Raw genomic sequence first — 15,383 nt, 5'->3', positions numbered from 1 at the left:
CAAACTTCAAACAGAGTAATATCTTCCTCTAAACCCTGTTATTGTAATATGCTCGGATGAAGTATTCCTGAACTCTTTAACTATTCATCAATATCACATTGTTGTGGCGTGACAGCACACTGATATATTTCCTTATAAAATCTCCAAACTGACCCTGTATAGCTTACGTGTCATGATGCCATTTTGCTTCCTTATCCCTGATGCATTTAACCATATTCGGAAGTCTTCTTTCTGCAACCCTGTATGACAAACCTCACCCAATCTGCTCCCCATACTCATATTGAAGACCCCTGTTGGCCTTATATTCAGTAGCAATTTTCTCTCTGTAGACTCCCGATGTATCTCTTGCCCACCTATAGCTTTATCCTAAATTGCTTGAGCATGCCGTTGCTCCCATTTTTGTAATTCTAGATGCACCTGATGCTTTCTTCTAGAATGTACTCTGCGGTCACTCCTCGTGTATAGGTCTTCGTAGAGTCCCAAACCATACACAGAGAAGTAGAGTCTACATTTACCATTATAAAGTCTCTCAGTAAATCAGTCATTCTAGTTTTAAAATCTGAATTCAATAGTAGTGACCAGGAGGATGTCCACCTGTGCCTTTCCTTACGACAATATGATAGCTAATGCGTACCAAGTATAGGATTGTGATCAGAAGTGATCTTGGGACAGACCTCTATTTTTGATTGTTGTAACATCCTGTTTCACAAGCACCATATCAATTCAAGAGTAACGTCTATGTGGTAGTGGATAATAAGTATATCCTGGCCTATCTGGATTAAGCATCCTCCTAAGATCCACTAACCCATGGATCCCTGATATAAATTTATTTTGATGGCCTGTTTTTCACCATACAAGATGTATCAGCTCAAACTGCCATCCAGAACCTGGCTTCAATGTAGCTGCAATATAGATGATTTCCTGCGCACACCCTTCTGAATGCTAACTATTCCGTATCTGAAACTATTTCAACAAAGTATGTGTGCTGTTTGGTTGGCAGGCAGCCAGCCTAATTGAAGTTCAACATCTGGTGGAAACACCACTAGTATACCAAACGCACAACGTGTTATAAAGTATAGCAATGGTAAAACATTGTAACTAGTTAAACTCCTGAATAATCAGTCAAAAAATTTCACTTTATGAGAAAAATTTTCTTTTTGATTCTATTTGTAGATTCTATTACATTTGCCATAATCACACTGTCACATGTTTACGCTCGATATTTGCTAAGTCCAAAAACAAATTCATTGTCATGAAGCTGTTGTACTAAATCAATTAAACACAATCAATTATAAACATATAATAGCATAGTCACAACTTAAAGTAGGCCCAATGCATTTCGGGAAACTCCCTTCCTCAGGGGCAAGGTGGAAAAAACATGAAACACTTGATAAACACGATATATGTGTAGCTGTAGACATTTTAGCATAATGATACTCAATGCAACAAGGTGAATTAATGAATGAAATCACTCAATAGCAGTTCTTCAAACATGCCGGAGACGTTATTGATTACAACAAGTGGAGTTGACTAAGGAGCTTATTTCTAGGTCAAGAGAAACCAAAAGTGTCTCAAAAGTAAAGCCAAGAGATTGCCTCTAAATAGACCATCACCTTAAGTGCGGAGTTTAAGAAAAAATCATGATTCTAAAACCTAAATGGCAGTCACTGACATCATGTTATCACCACTGAAGAAAATTCAATCCAAGGTTATGCCTCATCTAAACAACATCATACTCACTTCTCTGTAATGTAGCTGCACCATTAAGGGAGCACATTTTCTTCCTTCCTGGTGCTTTCATTACCCATCGCAGGATCTGATTTTCCTTAGGCCAGGCTCCTGGACCCCACTATTGCTTTGGGTTTATTGATATGCTTGTAAGATAAGGTTAAACCACCACTTGCATGTTTGTATCCTGAGTGGGTACGTTATTGCATAGAGTGAACGTAACACCTGTTCTACTCCTGAGAGTCAGTTGCTCCTTAATACCTATAGGATTTGGAGCATTTGCAGTCAAAATTACAGCCTCCTGAGAAAGTACAAGGTCACTCCCATCCAGACCCATTTTTTCGAAGGCCTGCACCTCGATATCAGCCTTTAATATCTGCTACACAGACTGAGCTGCCTGTAAAGAGAAGTCTGTTGTATCCTACTAATTTTGGTGTCAAATCCATAAACTTACCAGACAGAGGCTCCATATTGAAGGTTTACATTGAACGGCAGCGGCTTTGCTTTTTCTCTTGGGCCTTGGTTTCATTGTTGTGCTCATGTTCGACGTTCTTCCTGAGAAGTGAAACAATGCATCCTGCATTGGGAGATTTGGGCAATGAGCCAAACAATCCACACTCACCTCTTTTCACCACCTCCAGAAGCTCTTCAGCTATAGGTGAGATCGAGTGCTGAGAGGGAGGAGATCTGTGGTGAAGCCTGGTCTTTCCCAGGCTTCCGACTGTGCCGCTAATAGTTTTAAAACCAGGAGACCAATTTACGATGTCGGCCACATTTCCTCAATCGCCATGAGCCTGCCAAATTAGTGTGGGCCATGGTTGGTGTCTGGCATCCTCCACAGCCAACTTGAGACATGTCAGACTTAGTAAGCACCATTCCAACCAGATGGACCATGCGCACAGCATGTACCTTCTAAAGCAACTGTTCTTCAGGAGGGCCTAGCGATGCAGCAGCCACATTGTCCAACCACTTTCCTGAGCCTTAGAGTTGCAGAGCTGTGCGAGTAGTGAAAGGGTGGAGGAGGAGCAGGTACATACCTATGGCAGCCTCAGCCTGCCGCCACCTTTTTTTCCCAATCCCAATATTGAGTTTCCATGACAATGCCCTCCACTTTTAGTAAGAATGTGTTCTCTTTCCATCCCCACTAGAAGCAATGGAAGCACCTGATTTAGATTGGTATTAAAACTGGTGATCAACTAGACAAAGTCAGCCTGTCTGTAGAGTGCTTAATCAGACTTGGCAATCCATGAGGCTTGCTTGTGAATCTGATAATATTACGAAGCCTCCACTGTTGCAGGTCATGGAAACATGCATATTCAAGTCTTTCTTTAAATTCTGTAACTCTATGTTTTCTTCTTTGTTTTGGAACTATGGCCCTGAGATCCTGTCCTTTGCGCTATCAGGCTTCCACACTTCAGCATGTAGTCACAGGGTTTGAGGTAGGCCATTGAATCAGGAGGGAAACAGAATGAAAGCTGTCACTGGTAATAATACAGAATGAGAGCTGTCACTGGTATTAATACCCTTTGCTCCCTGGTAATTCTAGGGATTTTGAAGAAAGTGGCATTGCCATGTGGTATAGCATTAGTCTACATTCTTGAATTCCCTTAAAAGAATTAAAAACAAAATTAATGTAGGAGTACACATAGATTCCCCATCTTGAGAAAACCAATGTGGACAGGTAGGGTGTGTTAACTGTATGTTGTAGAGAAAGTCATTAAATATGATGCATTTCTGGAACAGCATGGCAGAACTAGCTATGGCTTTTTGAGCTGTGCTAGATTATTGGCTGATAGCCATGGGACCTGGAAGAATTTTCAGTTTTTTCCTACGGTCCATGCAGTGGAGCAGCATCTAAATGTTTTAATTCTAGTATGTAGGTCTGTTTGACCACAGTAACACATATTGAGGTCAGAACTGGTGCCAGAAATCCTCAGTCAGAGACAAATGGCCAGCAGATATGGTGACAGCTATCTCAAATGCTGAGTGAAGCATGCTGTGTGCTCATTTGAGACTAGTTTTGCATAATAATAGATTTCAAATATTACATGTCTGATTCAGGTTGTCACCCCTGCCCAACAGGTGTACATGGCATGTTTCATAATACATTTTTGAGGCACCTGGATCCGACTATGACACAGGTAAGTCTGGCACATGTTGTAGGGATGTATCATACTGGCTTCTTGAAAAATATGCTTGCCTACCTGATCAGACTACTGAACTGGTCCATTCAAGAATATCCTAAATTATATTTCTTGGAGTTTCAGTCCATAAAGAAGAAGCAAGAACCCCAGAAACAACACTAATAGTTTCACTATTAGCCCAAATAAAGATTTCATTTTGAAGAATTTATCAGAAAAATAGGCAAATAGCACTATCATTTCAAGGAAAACTGCTGAACTTTGTTCTCTCCCGCTAAACCACATTAGATGAAAGTCTAACATTTTAAAATACATCCAGGTCTTGCTAGAAATATATTTAATGGACAAAGGCCAAGATCACTTTCACTTGCTATTTTTTTCCTGGAACACAACATTCGCCCAACACTGTAAATATACTACAGAATTCTGTATTGTCTTCCTTTGTGTTCAGTTGTAGGGGAGGATTCTGGAGTAGCCATCAAAAGATATTATATGCTGCCCTGAAAAACTGCAGATCAATCACAGTGCTTATTGATTCATCGGTCTGTGGTGAACAGTTGGATGGAGGACAGTAACTGTATACCACAAAGCAGGCTGGAAGATGTATAAATTGATGCAGAGTGATGTATAGGGTCAGAAGCAAAGATATAATGAGAAAGGGATTGGTAGGTTAGCTGGCTGCTGAGATTGCGAATGCATCATAAAGTATGAATAAAGAACTCTGTGTCTTGGTTAAGTTAGTGGTATGACAGTTTTCTCTTTCACTGATTAATATACTCTCTCAGTTAATCTTAGACATAGCTGTTGGCCCTGAAGGCTGTAGTGCTCGAGCAGTCAAGAGAACCAATGTCTTCTTCCAACCTGGGAGAGTTTGCAGATCATGCTGACATGGAAGAACAGTCTGCACTTATGTGTCATTGCTGTTACTGGGCTGGCATTTCAGGATTCCTGGGTAGTGCATAAAGGTGGGCTTCTTTTTAGTCAGAGACCACAATTGCGCTCTACTGTTGTGTTTCTCTCTTCTTGAGTCTCAGCACCTAGTTCCACCACTTGAGATATGGCCTTTATCTGCTTGCAGGTCAATGCTGGAGTTGCTCTTCTGGATTCTTTGATGTTTGGATGTGATGCTTTTGGGTCTATAAGGAAGTGGGGTACTGAAGCCTAGAGCCATCCATTTTAAGCTGGCCTTCCTCACTATGAGAAAAGGAGACAGTGGTGCCAACTTACCGAGCCTTAATGGATAACTTGCTTATTTTTCTTGTTACCACAGCCCAAACTAATGTGTCTGGCACTACTTTTTTTTAACTTCCTACTTCTTTATGATCATATACTGCTCCTCAACTAAATAGAACGCAGAAAGGATAGTGATCTCTAGATCAAAATGCAGGTAGTCAATCTTATTAGAAAGTGTGCCATCTCCTAGTTATATATATTTGTGCCTGACATTTTTGGCTATTTTAAGACTATAGACACTCGTTAGTTGTGCATTGGTTTCTTCAGTTGTGTTACAGATCTTGTTGAACTCACTTTGGACTGTTCACTGTCTGGCTACCTACACTTTTTTTTTACCTCTGCCCAAAATCTTCTAATCTTTGCTAAAATGTTTTTTTGCCTAGTCAGTTTTTGACTGGTTTTGTGACCCATTCGCAGAGGCCGCAACTTTCCATATAATTATCCTGGATTGTCAAAGTGGCTACAAAAGTGATTCACCCCATTCTACCATTCTAGGCAAGCAAAACCATTTTTACTGGAACAATGCTGAAGTACAGTACTTCTACATTTTAAATCAATGGATCATAATCTGGCAGCTCCCTTACATAAATAGCACCAAAACCTACGTTTGGAAAATGTGACATTAAGGGAGACCAATGTTAGCAGCAATTGTTCAAGGACTTTGCTCACGGTTTATCTTAAGTAGAGATGTATCACAACCTAAATCCCTCATCTCAGATCGTCTTTCTCTGAGAATCAGGGTGTCCACCTTCACTGACTGTTGCTGAAAAATCTGAGATATCTGTGATTATTGGCATCTTAGACAATACCTTCAGTTTCTTGTGGACCGAAAGGCTACTCAACTAGAGATCACTCCTGGGCTGATGCTTTGTCTGTTCATGCACTAGTATTCCTATGCTGGTACTCTGCTTTTTCTAATTTTTCTAGACAATCCTGCCACCCTGGGGCGTGGTGGATGGAGACATGCTAATGACCCTGCAGGTGATACATGGGTAGCCAAAGGAGGTTGCTGCTCTTGTCTATCTAGGGGAATGCGTGGCTTATGCCAGCATGGGGCGAACATCCTGCACTTACCTGTCACTGCAGAAGCTGGGCTGGAATTCCATGCTCCTAGGGAGTAGCCTTCTTCTCAGACAAACACTGCATTCGTGTTCCTATATGTCTCAGGGCATAGTTCCATTGCTTGGGGTACACTTCCCTTCTTCCTGTGGTCGAGCACAGGGGTAGCAGTGCCAGATTCTCTGCTTTTCAGAGGTGAGGTTTTTGGCCAACACAAAAGTTGGAATCAGAGGTCCAGTAGAGATCATTTTGGTTGTCTATCCCCACCACAAGTAAAGAAAAATAGAACCCTAATAAGATTCTCAAGCTGTGAGAGGTGTCTTCCTTATTTTCTCATTAGCATAGCCCACTCTTCATTGCTGTCTACATTTCATGACTTCTACCTCAGTATTTCTGACAGACTTTTTACCCCCTCATTATATATTATAGTCCCTTCTTTTCTGCAGCCTTTTGAAGACCTTGGAAATTCCTCATACCTCCTTTTGATTCTTCATACACATGCCCAATACCTGTTCTTATTTATTTGAAAGGTTTTATATAGCGCTGGCTAGACCCGGGGGTATCAGAGCGCTTTACATGTGAGAAAAATAAGATTACAGGAGTTGCTCAAAAAGCACAGAATGAAACAATAAATAAAAACAAACGTTCCATTGAGGTCTAATAAATAGAAACATAGCAAGAGCAGATACATTTACATACATTTTTACATAGGGTGGGGGAGGTAAAAGGGGAGGGGAGAGGTGAGGGAAGGGAGTGAAGTAGAGGAGGATAAGGTCGTCAGAGGTATGATTTAAGGACCCCAGTATTTGCCGAGGAGGTGCAGTTTAAGGTCTTTTTTGAAAGGTGCAGTCTGAGGTCTGTTCTGTTCTTGTTGATCTACATATTGTCTGACTGTCTACATCTTTGCCTACGGCCTCTACCCAATACCCTGTTATTGTTGGCAAGTGTGTTTTTTGAGTGATCAGCTTTCCCCCATTAGTGCCCCACTGACTAGCCCTTTTTCCACCTATATTAATATTGTGGATTGGCAAAGAGGCTACTGAAAAAAGTCGCCTTCCAATCGGACAAGTGAAAATATGTTACTTAGAATAATACCGACATCCAATACTTGATAGTATCCTTGCTATGAATGCCAGGTAGAAGTGAAGCTTTTTTACAGAGTGCTCAAGGGCCTTAAATCTGTCTTATTACCTCACATCCCTGCACCCCTGATTCATGCTTTTATATTTAAGTGATTGCATTAGTGATGACTCTTCTCTGTAGAACAATCACCGTGTTAGTGTCAGATAGCTCAGAAGTTGTATCCTGCTACTCAAATAGAGATGGAGTGTCTCAGTTGAAGGGCCAATCACTACAAAGAAAACAAACAGCTCTCTTTACCTAATCTTGCATCACTATCACCAGCAATAGGCAGTTTAGGAGGTTGGTTTGTTGGATGTCGGCTGCGGCTTTGAGATGCTTGATGGCATAATTCATTTGATGGCTCCTTTAATATTTATGACTACTTCTATCGAGGGTCCACACCCACCTCTATCATCGTCAGTGATGCTTTAAGGTAGTCATATGGTCTATACATCTTTGTAGGGCCTCGTGCATTGCCCATACACTCCCAGTTCATTCACCAAGGGAAGAAGGGCTAACCCTCCTGTCACTGCGGCAGGTGGTAGGACTGGTTTATTTTCGTTTATCCCCCTTCGATGTTTTTGCCATGATGTACCATTTTTATAATGCAGTGCCCTTCAGTGGGAGGAAGGCGATTGTTTATTTAAAAAGTTCACAAGTAACCTTTTCATGTGATTTTGAAAGTTTCTGGAAAACATCCTCTGCTTTACGACCTGAAAATCCAGGCTTTGAACACTTTTTGGTGTAAAAAGTGCATTGAAAAGAAATGCGACATCCCCTCCCCATTCAGAGAATTGTTTAATGCATTCATCCATGTTAAATAACACTCGTTGAGTGAAGTATTTCATGTTTATAATTTGTGTTAATATATATTCAAACCATGGGGGGTTTCTCAAGCACAGATTTTTTTTTTAAAAAGCGTGGATAAGGAAGAAGTGGAAGGCCTAGGGTCCTGCGTGATTTAAAGGCATGGAAACTGTTTGCTTACTCGTGATTTATGTTCGCATCGCATTGATTGGCACATCGACTGAGAAGTGAGTCACAACTATATTGTTGAGAAGCTGATGGATTGATTGATGAATTTTAATGTGGTAATTGTCCTTGGAGGAAGTCATCATGTTTTATAAGATCAAATAAATCTGCGCTTAGGTCTGTGATTTATCTGCAACCATGTCCAAATCTGAACGTGAAGCTTGAATATACCCCTAGGAATGCATCCCTCGTTGGCGCATAACTCTTGCGATCAGGACTGGACAAACACTGTATGCATAGTTTCAGTTAACAGGCGATTAGGTGGTCAATTTCTGGATTTTTATATTTGTGAGACAGAAAATCGACAGTACAGATTCTTGTTCTGACTGACTTTCTTCTCCTTATTAGTCACGTTCATAGATGTGGATCACAAAATGTGTATTTTCTATTTTGGGAGGAAGTCTGCTGTTTGCAAAGCTTTTTTGTTATTGATTCTTTAGTCACTTTAAATGTAAAATTCAGCTCCAGCTTTGATTGAAAATAAGCAGCGCATCAACAGGTCACCACGGTTAGCACCCTTGATCCATACCATTGGCCCTGATGAAGAGCTGGTTTCAAAGAACAGATAAATTCTGCAACATTGTTAATGAGGCAGAATGTCATTTGCGAATTTTGTGAATGGCTGTAAATGCAGAGAGGGGGCCCCGCAAGGGACAGCAGACATCCATCTTTGTATTTGCAGTGTGCTGGCATTGCTAACCCTGACAGGGGATGCAATGCTCAAATATGGTACAATGTAGAAAGGACATTGGAGCTGACATGCAGCAGGCCATGGCAGCTACCGCTCGCATGGTGAAAGCTGTCTGTCAAAGAGAGCTTCCAATGCATGCAGTGGTGGCCGGCAGACGGGGACTGGGGGCCTGGGCATGTTCTCCACCCCGGCCGCAAAGCAGCAGTAAAACATAAAAGAATAATAAAATTGAGTTATTATCATTTTATTTTTCCTTTAGTTACACTGCTTAAAAGTTGTGGGGCGACGCTCCTCCACCTTATTGGAGCAGACGCCACTGAATGCATGAATGGTTACCAACTTTCAAGTGCAGTCCATTCCAAGTGCTACAATAAGACCAGTGCAAGTAGCTCAGTGGCAGTGACACCACCTGAAGCAATAAGATTACAAGCCATTGATACTGTTCTGTGTGAAAACCAAAAGGGAAAACTACTATATCCTTTTCCATACTACTGCATGGAGTCACCATATTGGCACAGTTTCAAAAACATCTGCACCTTGATCTCTTTTGTATATTGTGGACTGGAAATTTACAATGTGTGTAGCACATTCTGTTCCATTGTAGGAGACCTTCATATGTTTTGTTTCTTGTCCTTTCAAATGTGTAGATGAAGGGGATTGTGATAATGGGATTCCTTATTTCATTTTACCTATCACTGGTTTCTTCTGCTGAGAATTTAACCCTTCTTGTCCACAAGTAACCTATGGACCATTTTTAAAGATGTGAACATCATAGTAAATATGTCGATGTATTTGCATCCTCATTCTTTGAGAACATGTTTTGTGTTTTTATGACTCAACCGACTACTATTGATTTACTTCACACTTTAAGGATAGGATTAGAGGGTGATAAGCCTCTGCCTGTGTTTACCATCTGACCTGAAGTTTACACACCAATATTTGAAACAGATAGATTAACTAATCAAATACTTTTTAGTGGATTTTATTTGTATTCCAAGAGTCACACTCTAACTCTCTAGTAAGGGGCTACCACATGTAGAACCTGAATATGGCCACTTGATAACCATCATCGCCTCAAAGCCACAATGCCTTTTCATTGCATCTTGTAGTAAAGTGTAAGTGTGGATGAAAATGTCTTGACTGCAGGTGACGGAATGTGTCATGATTCAGAAGATGGTACAAAGCTAACAATATCTAAGAGTTTTCAAAGAAAAATGTGGAACAGTTCAAGTTAGAACATCAGAGAATCAAAGTTCATCGTTTTTCGAAATATGCCTGTTTTGCCTCATAGTCTGAGAATTTAATAAAAAAGACAACAAATCCACACCCACTTCCAAAGCCACCCTTCTTTATTGGGTCTGCTCCCAACCATGATCTCAGTTTTTCTGTCCATGCTAGACTCAGTGGGAGTTTTTTTTCAAAGTTATGGGTGTGATATTTTATCCACATGACCTAAGAACAGCAGATTCAAGGGTGAATTTCTCCTCTATTCCAATGTGTTTGGTATTCTTAAAACATGATTGAATGAGACTTGTTGATGTAGGACTCGGGGTGTAAGGGATGTGTTAGACCTGCCAGCCTTAGGGTGGTCTTCCCACAAATTGTTTGCCTGTTTTCACTCCATCTTTGCTGAAAATATTTTTTGTTGGCCTTAGGACTCTGCACTATACCAATGCTAACCTGAGCTAAACTGCTTGTGCTCATTCCGCTAAACATGTTAAAATTGGTTTAGACCTAATTGGCATATTTAATGTACTTATAAGTCCTTTGAAGTATAGCATATTATATACCCAGGACCTGTAAATTAAATGCTACAAGTGGACCTGTAGCACATATTCTGCCACCCCACTTAAGTAGCCCTTTAAAAAATTTCCCGGCCTCCCATTGCAACCTGAATGCAGTGTTAAACTGCCAATATAACTGGGCAATATAACCCTCTTGTCAACCTTAAACCACCTTTTATTGCACATAAGTCACCTCTAAGGAGGACCTAGGTAGCCAATAGGACAGAATGCATTCCAATTGAAAGTTTGGAAATCTACTTTTAAGTTTTACATGTCCTTGCAGTGAAAAACTATTAAATTCATTTCCCACTACTGTGACGTCTACCTGTCCCATAGGATAAGTTAGGGCTACCTTATAAAATGTAAAAAGTGCTAACTTTTAATTGGGGAGAGATAAGCTTTTTGCTTTTGGTATCTTTGAAATTGTAATTAAAAATCCTCTTTAATGGTAAAGTCGGATTTTAAATAATAATTTTGAAAATGTTATTTTCTGAAAGTTGTCATTTTCCTGCCATTTGTCTTTTGGTGCCTGCAGCATCTTCTTGGTCACTTGTCAGGGTCTAACAGGCAGATAGATTTAATTAATTACTCCCAGATAATCACACAATAGAGGGACTGGATGCGCATGTTATGGCCGTTTGCTGGCAGGATGGGAGGGCAGAGCTGAACAAATGCCCCACTTGTATTTGAATAAGCTGTGCTCTGTCTTCACATAAAGGGCTAGTCACCTCCATACTGGCCCTGCAGCCAGCTTGGAGCCAGGGCAAGGGAGTGAGGAAATTCTAAGCACTTCTAAGAGAAACATCTAGAAATGTCTCCCAATTTCAAAGAAGGCACAAGGTATAAAAATAGGGCTCTCAGACCCACACTTCAGTCCACTTTCTGGCCCTGCGAAAAGACTGTCAGAAGACTGCGTGCTACTGCGGCATGCTGTGTATGCCACAAGACTGCTTTGCTGCATCTGAAAGGACTACTTTGGTGCCTGTAGACTGCCTTGAACCCTCTGAGGCCATCCTTGATTCATCACCTTAACCCAGGTCTACCAGAGTTACTCCAAGGGCTAATTTGCTGGCTCCCTGTTCATAGCCACATGGACATAGCAGGCTTTCACAATCCTGAAGCCGGACCTGGACCAAGCCTGAGTAAGTTCTGAACCCCCAAGTGGTGTTCCTCCAGTCCTGGACCCTTGTTTTCTGTGCTAAATGTGCCCAGATAGCCAACATCCCAAATTTGAGCCTTAGAAAATATTTGGCTAGAAACTGCGATAAGTACTGAGGGATGACCAAGACCAGACTGCTCATCTATCTGACCAGGGTGCATCGCCAGTTGGCCTGACTTCGCAGCTGCTCCGAGTGCGCTCTTCTCTACACCAGCAAATCCTGTTCAGCGGTCCTTCGCCAAAGGAATATCTCGACTCCTGGAATTCTCACCAACTACAGCCTCCTGTCTCGTCCCACTGGAGTTTTCGATTTCAAAACAAGTGACTGAGTATGAATGTAGACCTCCTCATCGCAACTACATCCAGTGACCCCCCTGTGCTCCATCCTCAAACAACTCCTGCAGCCATGTCCCACTGAACTTTGCCTTCTCAGAAAATTTTTCTTGAAAATTCAATTAGGTCTGAAGGTAAGCAATGACCGAGCCCAGTCCACTTTTTATATCTGACACACGTTCCATCACGGTCGGACAAATTTTTCTTGCGTGACCAAATACCCGTGGTTGGCATTTTGATCTTTTAGGCACTCGATTTCACTCAAAACTTCAGAAGTCCAGTTCTATGGATTGGAATTTTGTCCTTGTGATGTCAAATAATATATTAAAATGTACTCTATTTTTCTAAATTGATGTGGGATTTTTCTTGTGTTGTGTTTTCACTATATTACTGTTTGTGTGCTGCATACATACTTTACACTTTGCCTCTAAGCTAAGTCTGGCTGCTTTTTTGTGCCAAGCTACCCAGGGTTAAATAAAAGTTAATTTAGTGACTTTTTGTGGTTCACCCTGCCTGCAATTGTGTCTGGTGCTTGACTACAATACACACCCCAGTCAACCAATAACACAATTTCTCAAAGGATAGTTATTTATTATAATTTCTCTATTATGTTCTTCATCTTCAATAAATTAGGATAAGTAACCCATTATACTTGTGTCGTTGACATGTTTCTGCTGTTGTAGGTACCCATAACATTAAAACTAAATGCTTTCATCCAGACAATTGTAATCAAAACCCTCCCTGTTACTACTCACAATAATCCCAGTGCAAGTAGTAGATAGCAGTTTGAAAAGAAAGCCCCTGATAGTTCAGGTGAAGGTGCCTAAAGAAGTTAGTGCCCCTCAAGAGCTGATCTCGTGATTAAAGTTTCAATGGAGGACTGTCTATTTGAGAGAGCAGCTTTTATTGATATCAGACATTATAAGGTTTTGTGACATCCCCAAGCTCAGAATTTGTACAGCATCTTACTGTGAGCTTCTAGTGATGACTCCTTTTAATGAATATGAGTCACTATTGGAAGTACACTCTGTTGCTAAAAGGATGTTTATCACATAAACACATCTCTAGCACACCGCATGCAACCAGCATCCCACCTTGCTCTTATCAGATCTAGCAGGTCCCAAATGGTTACTCATTGCAGTTCACATGATGGAACAAACTGTACTGTAACGAACAATGACATACGCTTAGTGAGATGCAAAGGCTCACATTGAAGTGTTTTACAGGGACTTCAATAAAGCTACCTGTTCGCCCTCTGTTTAAACCTCTAGCTCTTTCGATAACAAAACATGGGTGCATATGGTTTGTAAGCAAGTACTGTTTGTTGCCTGTTGGCAGGTAAAGTGGTCTGTAATTCTGTATAGTGGTGAGCATTATTCTAAAATCCTGCATGCTTTTAACATCGGATATGTAGTGTAGCAGTCTCAAGCCGTGTACATTGTGTGTTTTTTAACATTTCAGGAGCTTAATTTTTCCACTGTTGTCTCGGTAATTGAGGACCAAACGGGTAATTGCTACAGGGCGATATAAAGGCTTTGCAATGGTTAATGTTTTAAGAGGCGACTATTCAGTACACTATTTATATGTAAGTTTGCAAGTAGCATAAGTTTTTATTTTATTTTTTATGTATCCGGACCGAACACAGATAAAAAGCGAAATGATAGTCTGTAGAAAGATTGTGGGTAAACTTGAGCAGTTGCAATAATGATATAGAAGAAGATTTAATAATAATGTGAACGTATTAAATGCTTCTTAAACACATGTTGCTGTATAGCGCGGGAAACTGAGCATTCTGTTTGACTGCCAGATTTCTCTTTGTGTGCGGAAGACAGTGTTGACATGAACAGAGTGCCGAGTGCTTGTGGTAGTGGTCGCAATTGTTAGCATCGATATATCAATTTATGACGTAAACAACCCCTGCTGAGTAGAATCAGAACAGATTACTCTGTACATACAAAAGTCAGAGTTTAGCACAGATTAAAGGAGATTGCAAATATACGTATTAAAAGATCTAAGGGCCAGATGTATCAAGATTGAATTTTGCGATTCTATAGTAGCGAAGTTTACCGATTCGCTATTATAGAATAGCAAAATGCAATGTATGTAGGTTTCACCCACAAAATGGAAATCCTTACATATTCCTTAATAGCGAATCTCAAACTGTGATTTGCTATTAAGTTATGCTTTCCCATTCATTCCTATGGGTATAGCGGCCCATAGGAATGAATGGGAAGACATTCGCAATTTGCGATTACCAAATAGGTACTCGAAAATTGTGCATGCAATTTCAAGGGTGATAGGGGACCAAAAGGCCATCCTGATGCACCCCCAAAAAGGTAGGTGTACACATGTGGCGCACATACATGTATGTGCGCCTCATGGCACTTAGAAAAATGCAAAAAATTAGCATTTTTCTAAGGATTTGAAAATTACCACCAACTTGAAGTTGGTGGTAATTTGCAATTCCTTAAAGAAAGGTCACAATTTTTAAATGCTTCCTGCATTGCATTGAGGGAATTGCAAATTGCGATTTCCTAAATGCATTCACAAAATCGGTAATAGCAAAAATTGCAATTCCCTATTTTGCGAATGCCTTTTGGGATGATACATCCCACAAGGGTTTTTACCATTCACAATCCAGCCGATTCTGTGAATCGGCCCGTTTGCGACCTTGATACATCTGGCCACTAAATCCTTAAAAGTTGCCATCAAAATCATTACTTGAAGGTTTAGGTTGTATTGAATTACAAACTCCAGAACCATGAGGAAGTGTAACATGGGCCTAGATTGGACTTACTGGAGGTGACAGTTTGTTCTCTCTCTGAGGCAATGTGTAAATCATCTGAGCAACACACACAGAAACACAATGAAAACACCACGGAAGAGACTTCACACAGGATTATATACAAATATATAGCATATCACATATAACTCAGACTCGAACGACATGAATCATAAATTAGGCTCCAAACATAGGATTTAGCAGCACCTGCATACCTATTACGGGGAATAAGGTAATCCCGGTTTCCCTAAATGTAGCCAGTTCCTAGTGATGATTCCCGATGCACTTGGGGGCCTCCATTGAAGATTCATCCTGTGAT

The 15,383-nt window shown here is 40.7% G+C and overlaps 1 protein-coding gene across 1 annotated transcript in view; it reads left to right on the top strand.

Annotated features, from left to right (window-relative positions):
• Positions 1-15,383, top strand: part of ADGRA1 (adhesion G protein-coupled receptor A1) — a 746,977-nt gene that overhangs the window by 24,934 nt on the left and 706,660 nt on the right. The gene's annotated exons all lie outside the window — the stretch shown is intronic.

The sequence above is a fragment of the Lissotriton helveticus genome, chromosome 5_1 (assembly GCF_964261635.1).
Source record: "Lissotriton helveticus chromosome 5_1, aLisHel1.1, whole genome shotgun sequence".
NCBI lineage: Eukaryota > Metazoa > Chordata > Amphibia > Caudata > Salamandridae > Lissotriton > Lissotriton helveticus.
This window is presented reverse-complemented; position numbering and strand designations above follow the sequence as displayed.